The 10,767-nt window shown below is 32.0% G+C and overlaps 1 long non-coding RNA gene across 1 annotated transcript; it reads right to left on the reverse strand.

The window, feature by feature from the left end:
• Positions 1 to 7,535: 7,535 nt before the first annotated feature.
• On the reverse strand, positions 7,536 to 8,542 carry LOC128919870 (uncharacterized). The gene is made up of 3 exons (XR_008470006.1): positions 8,493 to 8,542; positions 8,193 to 8,414; positions 7,536 to 8,132 (listed from the first exon to the last, which is right to left on the reverse strand). It is a non-coding gene; the product is annotated as an uncharacterized LOC128919870 (long non-coding RNA).
• Between the last annotated feature and the right edge of the window lie 2,225 nt (positions 8,543 to 10,767).

Below are 10,767 nucleotides of genomic sequence, written 5' to 3' on the forward strand. Positions count from 1 at the left end.
TATATACATATTTAATGTTTTGTTTTTTGCTTCAACTAAATATTTGTGGCTAAGCTTTAGTATTACCGGACCATTTTCTATAACAAACTTTTAATTCTAACCATGCTTATAATTTGAAACTTTACCTTTATTCCGAGAAAAACGCACTAAAGTGTCAAAATAGAACAAGAAAGAACAAAATTGCGCGTGCATTGGAGAGTTTATTTGACAAGTATGATATACATATGTATATGCATGTGTACATCAAGAAATTACGGAATTGAAACTTGATGAGTTGAGTTTCCAATAAAAGTGAATAAAAAATAAATTAAATAAAACACATACATATATATGTATATGTATACAGTATATCGGTTTGCATTTAATTGAGCCTTTATTTATTTATTTGTAATAAATCTATGACGCAAGCATGCCAGCGCGTCCCAATATAAAGGGGTTTTCAATAGAGACACTACAAAAGTAGACCGATAGGGACAGCAATATTTTTTCCCGCTGACATTTCTCTTTAGTAAGGTTTGTCAGTGCATAATGGAAAGATATACGACCTAACAACGAGCTGAAGTTATTAAAATTTAGTAACGAAATTCGGAGTCAGTGGTCTCGCTACGTTCAATTTATGGTAGGCTCATTTCTGGATGCATGACTTCATCAATAAGCGAAATATGAGTTTTTGGTCAGGCAGTAATCCACACGTACCCCATGAGTCAACATTGCATCCCGAAAAAATTACGGTTTAGTGCTGTTTATGGGCCGGCGGCGTCATTGGACCACACTTCTGTCTATGCCAACAAGCCAGCGACGATTTATGAACTTCGTACGAATATCGAACATGAAATTTCAGCAGTATCAGCCGATTTATGCCTGAAAACCGTCGAAAATTGGGTTCAGCGTTCCATTATAGTTCTACACATAATGGCATCGAATGTACTTTCACAGGAATAAAGACATTCCATATTTTTTTATTAAAAAAAACTTTGTAGCGTTCTTATTGAAAAACCTTTTACATAAATACATATATAGGGTGATTTTTTAAGAGCTTGATAACTTTTTTAAAAAAAAAAACGCATAAAATTTGCAAAATCATCGGTTCTTTATTTGAAACGTTAGATTGGTTCATGACATTTACTTTTTGAAGATAATTTCATTTAAATGTTGACCGCGGCTGCGTCTTAGGTGGTCCATTCGGAAAGTCCAATTTTGGGCAACTTTTTCGAGCATTTCGGCCGGAATAGCCCGAATTTCTTCGGAAATGTTGTCTTCCAAAGCTGGAATAGTTGCTGGCTTATTTCTGTAGTCTTTAGACTTGACGTAGCCCCACAAAAAATAGTCTAAAGGCGTTAAATCGCATGATCTTGGTGGCCAACTTACGGGTCCATTTCTTGAGATGAATTGTTCTCCGAAGTTTTCCCTCAAAATGGCCATAGAATCGCGAGCTGTGTGGCATGTAGCGCCATCTTGTTGAAACCACATGTCAACCAAGTTCAGTTCTTCCATTTTTGGCAACAAAAAGTTTGTTAGCATCGAACGATAGCGATCGCCATTCACCGTAACGTTGCGTCCAACAGCATCTTTGAAAAAATACGGTCCAATGATTCCACCAGCGTACAAACCACACCAAACAGTGCATTTTTCGGGATGCATGGGCAGTTCTTGAACGGCTTCTGGTTGCTCTTCACCCCAAATGCGGCAATTTTGCTTATTTACGTAGCCATTCAACCAGATTTATGTAGACCATAAATCGGACGTAAAGCGCGAAACACATTTCGAACCGAACACTGATTTTGGTAATAAAACTCAATGATTTGCAAGCGTTGCTCGTTAGTAAGTCTATTCATGATGAAATGTCAAAGCATACTGAGCATCTTTCTCTTTGACACCATGTCTGAAATCCCACGTGATCTGTCAAATACTAATGCATGAAAATCCTAACCTCAAAAAAATCACCCGTTACCATATAAAAGTAGTTACGTGGTAAATTTCAATTAATGATGCTCACATTTATTTTATACAATAAAAAATATATATAATTTATTTTAATGTCACTAAAGTGTATTACTCATAAAAATTTCCGATATCAAGTGATACCGCAAACCCCACATGGAACCTATTTCCGTATTTCTATTCACTTTCCTTGCTCCAAAATAAATTACCATCCATTATGTGTCATACTTTTCTTTTCATTTCTAGTTTAAATTTGTGATAAATAATATTTACGTAATATTTGTTAATTGTTGTTATATTAGACTCAGTTGTTTCTATCAAATTTTGAAGCAGCTGTTGAAGCACTCCTAATTTATATCCATCAACGTACTACTTCAAACTCCAAAATCGATCTAAAAATAAAACAAGTAAGGAAAGGCTAAGTTCGGGTGCAACCGAACATTTTATACTCTCGCCATTTATTGAAGAAACTTACAAACATACAAAATTTACTCATAAATTCGGTAAAAAAATTAATAGAATAACGAAAATCGTAATATATAGTATATTATATGAGGGCTGAGGTAATAATTTCATTTTCACCAGCAGCGTACACTATATCCAAGACTATACGCTCAATTAATTTTGCTAAGATATCTCACATATTAACCAATACATATGTATATGCGGAATAAAGCCCACCGTATTTTTGAAAAACTTATAATTAGGTATATGGGAGCTAGGAGATGTTATGACCAAATTTAATAATTTTGTTAACAGAACACTATTAGAAGAAAACAGTTTCCTCTACATTAAACTATCTGAGAGATTTATCCAAATTTTCGGTTAAAATTTAACCTTAGGCGCTGAGTTCAACATGTTCGATATCTGGGGCCTTCAAAAGTTATAGTCCGTATTCGACAACTTTTTCACAAGTGAAGTCAGAGATGATATGTACTATTTGTGTAAAGTTTTATTCCACTATCTTCATTGGTTCCTTATGTATACATGATAAAGTGAAGGAATCAGATGGAATTCAAATTTGAGTTATAAGGAAAGTAGTCGTGGTTGTGAACCGATTTCGCCCATTTTTTATCCGTGTTATCAGGGTTTAAAAAAAATATTATACACCGAATTTCATTGAAATTTGTCGAGTAGTTCCTGAGATATGGTTTTTGACCCATAAGTGAGCGATGTCACGCCCATTTTTCATTTTGTAAAAAAATCTGAGTGCAGCTTCCTTCTACTATTATTTCTGTGAAATTTAGTGTTTCTGTCGTTTTTCGTTAGTGAGGTAACCCACTTTTAGTAATTTTCAACCTAACATTTGTATGGGAGGTGGGCGTGGTTATTATCCGATTTCAACTATTGCAGACAGTTTGGTTTATATAGCTTTATTGGTTTGCAAGTTATATATAAATAACCGGTTTGTGGGCGTGGCCACGCCCACTTCCCCAAAGAAACTACACCCAAATATGCCCCTTCCTAGTGCGATCCCTTATTCCAAATTTTACTTTTATAACTTCATTTATGGCTTAGTTATGACACTTTATGTGTTTTTGGTTTTCGCCACTTTGTGGGCGTGGCAGTGGACCGATTTTGAAAGCAACCCTCTCACTGCCCCAAGGAACATGTGTTCCAAGTTTCATTAAGATATCTTAATTTTTACTCAAGTTACAGCTTGCACAGACGGACAGACGGACGGACGGACAGCCATCCGGATTTCAAATCTACTCGTCACCCTGATAACTTTGGTATATATGACTCTATATCTAACTCATTTAGTTTTAGGTGTTACAAACAACCGTTATGTGAACAAAACTATTATACTCTCGTAGTAACTTTGTTGCGTGAGTATAAAAATATATATATATATATATATTTCTTTTTAATATATATACTTCTTTTTCTTCATTGTCTTCTGTCTAAACATGTTCCATTTAGTACACATATGTATAATTCCTGGAAGACCCCAAATACTGCATATATGGGAAGTCATCATACTTTATTTATTCAAATTCATATTTGGCACCATTTGTGGCACTTGTGACGCTTCATTAAGTTTACGTGAACACATATATACATAGTTGCATATACATATGTACACATAAAATTATAGACTCTTCTAAACATTGCTGATAATTAGAAATATGAATTATAATAATTGAAAAATGCCTTTTATGCAAAAAGTACGAATTAAAAATTTGAAAAAATTTAAAAATATTTAAATATATGCGTAAAACATTTGGTCATCAAACGACCGTGACTGCAAAAATGTCTACGACCATATAATTGCTGACGAAAATACACAATTTCGCTGAATTTTTTCACAAATTGAAAAGGGAGTGTTATTGTGACTGCGTGTGTGTATGTATGGCGGCGTGTCTGCATGAAGTGTGACTGTCACACGCCGCAAACAATAAATAAATATGGCGCACAGCAAGCTATACAGATATTAATTATAACGTAGAGTGTTTTTAATTGATGACAGCGCAATAAAATATAATAAAATAAATGAAAAATTTATTATTTGCTTCTTGTTATTAATTATTGCTTGCTTTCTTAAATACCTTTTGCCAGTATATACATACATATTTGCTTTGCACACATGCAATAGATATCTATATTCATTCATTGCATACAAATGTTGCTCATACGCCCCGCTCACCCATTCATATACGCTTCATATTCTGCAATATATTCTAGCATCTTAATTAATCATGCTATGACTGTTTCATTAATTCATTTATTATTTATTCATGCTTCATTTATTTATTTTTTTAATTATTCGCTTTTCTTTTTCTTTTTTTTTTTGCAACAGAGCGGCACTTTTGCACTTATTAACGTTTAAATAAGCGTTCAACCACCTACGCACGCCCATATAAAAGTAAACAAACATGCATATATATGTATTTATTGGTTTGTGTATGCACGTAGTATGTGTGTATACTTAATTTTATTTAGAGCAGCGCTTCTTTCTATTGCGAATTTAGTTGCGTGCGTTCATTGTCAAGTGCAAAATTAAGAATTTCTTTACGCAAACTCACCGACACTCGCTTATGCTGCTTATTATGTAAGTGTGTATATACGTTATTTAATTAATATCTCAGCATACACATGCATATTTATCTTTTAGATCATATACACATATGTGCAGGAATTAATATTTAATATAGATTGCTAGAATTCTGTAGAAATTTGTTTACTTTGTCTAATTAATGCGACAGTGTCGCATACATGTCAACGGCATAATACACACATGACATTTTAATTGTTACAAGTTACAAGTTTTTAGCATACGATAAATGTATCAATTAAGTAGCTAACCACCAATCATAAGGCAATTGACAGCAGCTGACAGGTACCTGCCTATTAAAACTGGAACGAGAAAATATTTTAATATTTCGTTGTTGAAAGTGGGTGAGAAAGGTGATTGTGATTGAACCCAACGGCCTCTTTGTTGATTTTTTTCGAGAAATACTTTCGTGAATGGAATTAAATGTCATGCAGTAAATATGGTTAATTAACTAAATTGGGAGCTTTAATGGGGGGTAAGGTTTGTTTCGTCGAAAAAAGACCTTTTTTCATTAATTTTTTTAGAAAAAAATATTGCTGTAGGTTTATTTTACTTATTATTATATGAAAGTACAACATTTGAAGGATACTTAAAAAAAAGTTTTATCAAAAAATAACGAGGAATAACGGATTTATCGTCGATCTCTGCAGGCACCTCGAAAAAAAGTGTTTGTGCGGTGACCAGCCTACAGCATCGCTGGATCATCCGAAACCAAAAAATTAAACTGCTTTCTTTAATTTATTAGTTTATCTTTCAATTGACGTCGAGTTTTTTTTAATTTTTCAATTTTTGGTACCATTTTCAAGCCAAAATGACGATTTTAGACGAAAAAATCGACCTATTTGTTATTGTAAAATTGTTAGTAATTAAAATTTTTAGGAAAAACTCGACGTCATTCGAGAGCTATATGTATGTAAAATATTTGTTCAAAATTTCAAAACGATCGATGCTGTAGTTTTTCCTGTAGGCTGATCACCGACTTTAAAAATGACATATTTGGGAAAATCGATTCAAAGTTTTGTACACTAAGCGCTGGTAGCTGGAGGTATCGTTATTCAACCTGCTGTAACTTCGTTAGTTTTTCTCCGAATGACCTAAAACTTGTAACACAATATTCTTGAGAAGTTGATGGTTCAGAAAAAAAATATTAAAAAAATGAAAAAAAGTTGTCAAACCTTACCCCCCCTTAAGTTTCTCTCTTAGAGTGTTGCTTTCTATATATAATATTAACTATAAGCTATAACAGACAAATATATAAAATTTAATAATTTCTGATCCATTAAATATATTTTAAATGTAATTAAATGACATTTAATTGTCTACTCAGTTCACATTTGTACTTAAAATTTAAGCTACGCTCTCAGGTTGGACATTTATAGCGCATGCTTGTCAAGTAAATATATAACGTGATATAGGCTTGCTGATTTTATTGAGTAAATAAATAGATACATATGTCAAAATAAGACGCTATATATTTATATTTATATATATGCATATTAAAAGCATATTAATAGCGTTAATTACAGCCAAAAGACTTTTAGACATGCTGTCTACCAATTTCAGAAAAAGTGATCGTGGTATGTTTTCCCAGGAGTCCTTCAATATATTTGATGAGCTTATCATTCAAATATTGTTATAAATACCTAATAGGATTTAAGTCAGAGGATTTGGCAGGCCGTAGTAGGAGCTCTATCGATTTTAGATCGAAATATTCTTTCCTAACCCAACATGAATGTTTGGGTTCATTGTCCTACTGGTATATAGAATTATCTTCTAAGTCCATTTTTTGTGCTGAGGGCTCTAAAATTGTACTCAGCATCACTTCGTAGGACTCTCCCGCCATTTGTCTTCGATAAATACCAGATTTGATAGACCACTATAGCTACAGCAACCCCAAACTAAAACACTTCCACCTCCGAACTTAAGGATGCCTTGGATGTACTTACTTTGGAGCCTTTCATGACTCTTTCGTCAAACTTTTTGACTGCCTTTCATAGTTTTTAATTAAAGCTTGCTTCCATTACTTTAAATTATTATTTTCCAAAAACTTGGTAACACTTTTTGGAAAATTAAAATCAAGAAATATTGAAATAAGAGTAAAAAATGTGGTGGGTTATCCATTTATCTTATCCATTTAGCTTAAACTATATATATATATCACTCAAATTACTCTCAGAATCCAACAATGAATATCGAGAAGGTCTTTTATGACATAGAATCAGAAAACCTTACCAAGGTCTTGTTAAACTGTCGTACAAATGTTCTACTTCGAAGCCAATCGAGATGAATGAACTGTGTGGACCACCCTATATAACTCAAAAGTAAGGTTTATCAGTGTACATGTTTGATATTATTATAAATAAATTATCAATTATTATAAATAATTTTATTAGCTTTGAATAAATACAAAGTAATCATATATTAAGAGTTTAGAAGTGGTCAATAAATTGCAGAGTACCAAATATAAATAAAAATATAAAAAATATAAATAATGATCATTATCTGAGGTATATTTTAAAATCAACGAAATTATCTGCAGATTCCAAGGCTTCGACAAGGTCGAATATGTTACTAGAAAATAATATATTGAGATAACTCAGCATCTTCATTTTAACGATTTTCTATACAACTCTACAGCTACCGTTTAGATACCCGTTAATCAATTTCCGATTAGCCTCCCTTATATACACATACACATTTATCGTTATACCCAACTCCACGCAGCAACAATTGAACGTCATTCGTTCGCTTGTGGGCTAAATGTAATCAGTTTTTATTGTCGCGGTATGAAAGCTACCGTTCACAATTTAACGCCAATAAAATTTAAATCTAATTATAATTTATATTTAATCAAACCGTGTGCCAACTTATCGCTAATCTTTTTTGAATTGTAAATTGATTGAAGTGCTGTGCGATATGGCCACACTGTAAATATATTTCATGTCACTCCGTTTATTTATAGCGTTGACAGTAACAGCTGAGAAAAATGGCAACTAAATGTTAATAGCTGGCTAATATTTTACTTGAACAGTGAAATAAATAATTTTCATAATCTTTATTACACTTTATTTGGTATGCCAAATTCGTGAAAAAATTCCGCAAAAATAATTGAAATTTATGGTGGAATGTGAGATACCTATGTTATATAAATTGAGTTTATTAAATACAGGGTACACCATTCATTACTTTTTCGTACATAACCTGTGATATTGCGATGATTATGGTCCGAATGCCTGCCTCCAGCTCGCCTATGGGCCGAGGAATGCTATATTCAATATCAATGTTCTCTTTTTTGCATCCTGAATGTTGCACATGACAGTGATTTCGGTATACCTTAATGGAAATAATTCTGGAGATCTATATATGCCATCCTCAGCCTTCAATAGATCACTACTTCGAATGATCTTGACGTTAACCTCTACAAAGGTATATAAGATATATAAAACTATAATTAAAAAAAATTCTAATCGTAGACACTTCGACCTCAAATACACACTGTTTGTAGCGTTTAAATTCATTTTTTTGACTTAAGTGCTTAATTTGAATGACCACGCGTTGTCAGAAATATTTATAGCCCACTATAAATAATGTCCATTCATTCGTGCCTATTCATAATCTTATCTTTTATATTTTGTTTTTAATTAAACACTTCTTCATTATCTCAAATCAAATCAATTGTTTTTTTTATAACAAAGTTGCAGACATTTACTTTTGACAGTTCAATTCCCATATCACGAATTTCATGTTAAAGAACACGCTATCTTTGCCTGTTCACCATTTAGCTAATCGGTTATTCTTTGGATAGCGGTGCTGTTGTTGTACACAGTTGTGAATAATACGAAATTTATGATATATTTCTTAGAGTTTTAGTGGATAGTTTCTCCGGCTATCAATGCAAAATTTTGGCAGAATAATGAGTCGTCTTTAGAATTTTATTCCTACAACTTCTGTAATGAATCCATTTCAGTTTAGTGACCGATAAGAGTTAATGAGCGAATCGTCAGCTTAGATAAGTTAATATATAGATAATTGGTCATTAAGAAGGCAAAAGAATGCTGTCGCCTTTAAACTTACGTGCAATTTTTTTTTTTTAATTTTTTGTATACTTCTAAATATGATGGTGATCATATAAATGAGTTTTTATTTTGTTTTAATTTCAAAATTTCTATATTTAAAATAACTGCAAATTTTTTAAACCCCATAGTTCCATAGCTTCATATTGTGTTCAGGCCTAAATAGTAAGTTGGCACAATTCATGGATATTCTTTTGATCTTTAATTTTCTAATAGCAGAATTAATATCTATCTAGATTAATATTTACTGTAAGAATATACAACTCAAAGTATCTTTAGGCAATGAAAATGCATATAATCATTACCTTATGGGCAAACCTTATAGTTTCAGATTTACTTTGCTTAGATTATAAAATTCACTAGAAGATGATAATTATATAGGTACAAAAAGAATATAAAAAGTTTTCAAATCTTAGTTTCAACAGTGCTACTTAAAGCTTTTTATTCAAACCGCGAAATAAAATATAGAAAAAAGAGTAAAAATATTTTTTTTTAGAAATCACTGAAATTAACATCTTTTTTGTTTGATTTTCGACAAGTCCAACTAGTCTCCAACATTCACTGCTAAAAATAAATTTTAAAACAAAAAATTCTATTATATTTGCTAAACATTTATCATTGTTGTGTTGGTTTGGATCCGGTTGCGATGGATTCGTCTGCCTAAATGCAACCACCGACGACTAGTTTAATTCGCAGACGATAATTAGGTTACGCTTTCATGCCACTTAAGACAATGCTAATAGTCTAGAGAATTTATATTTTACCACTTGAGGCAAATGAATTTGCTGTTTATAATGAAATTCAACTGATAAAGTCCTAATTAATGCTAATTTGTAACGCTATAGAGCTGAAATACACGTGTCAATTAATTTTTCAATTACATCTTTAGGCTTTGCAAAAATTGGTAAATAGTGGCGACACTTTTAGCACAAAACCAAATTTCTGAAAAAAAATTATCTCATGATATACATATTTTAAAAATATATATCTCATGATATATTGTGAATATATTAGTATTCGCATAATGTCGAACTAAATAACTCAAAACGCTGAAGAAATTGTATCAAATGTCTATCTATCAGTGTTGCAACCCTCTTATATAACAACGCCTATATACGTACATATAAGCGTCCATATACTATGTATATACTAAACTTATCAATTTTAATTATAATATTATAAATCTATCAATGAGTACTATTAATTGTGATTACAAGTGACAAATAAATATTGTTCAAAATCAGTAAATGGCATTCAGACATTCAAATTAAAGTTTCCACCACTTAATTATCGTCCAAATGCAAACATATCAATTGATGGCTAAATAAATAAAATACACATACGAGTAGACGCAATGCTGACATTTAAACGCGCGTCTAGGCCGTGTCTGAACAGCGGAGAGTGTAAATATATAGTAATTTACACAAGTGCTTGACTTGAATGGACTTCTGACTTATAATTTGACAAGTACTTATATGACATATCCACATACATACATTTCAATAATACAAAGTACTTATATACATGAAATTACATACACATACATACATATAGAAGTAAATATGTTGGCTCATTTAGCGTTTTATTGTCGCTCATTCTTCAAGTGTGATGCAATGGGATGGCTGGCAACAGAATTGAGATCAATGCTAAGTGAAGGCTCTAATTGCATTTATTTAGTCGCTATCATTGAATCGAACC

The sequence above is a fragment of the Zeugodacus cucurbitae genome, chromosome 2 (assembly GCF_028554725.1).
Source record: "Zeugodacus cucurbitae isolate PBARC_wt_2022May chromosome 2, idZeuCucr1.2, whole genome shotgun sequence".
NCBI classification, from domain to species: domain Eukaryota; kingdom Metazoa; phylum Arthropoda; class Insecta; order Diptera; family Tephritidae; genus Zeugodacus; species Zeugodacus cucurbitae.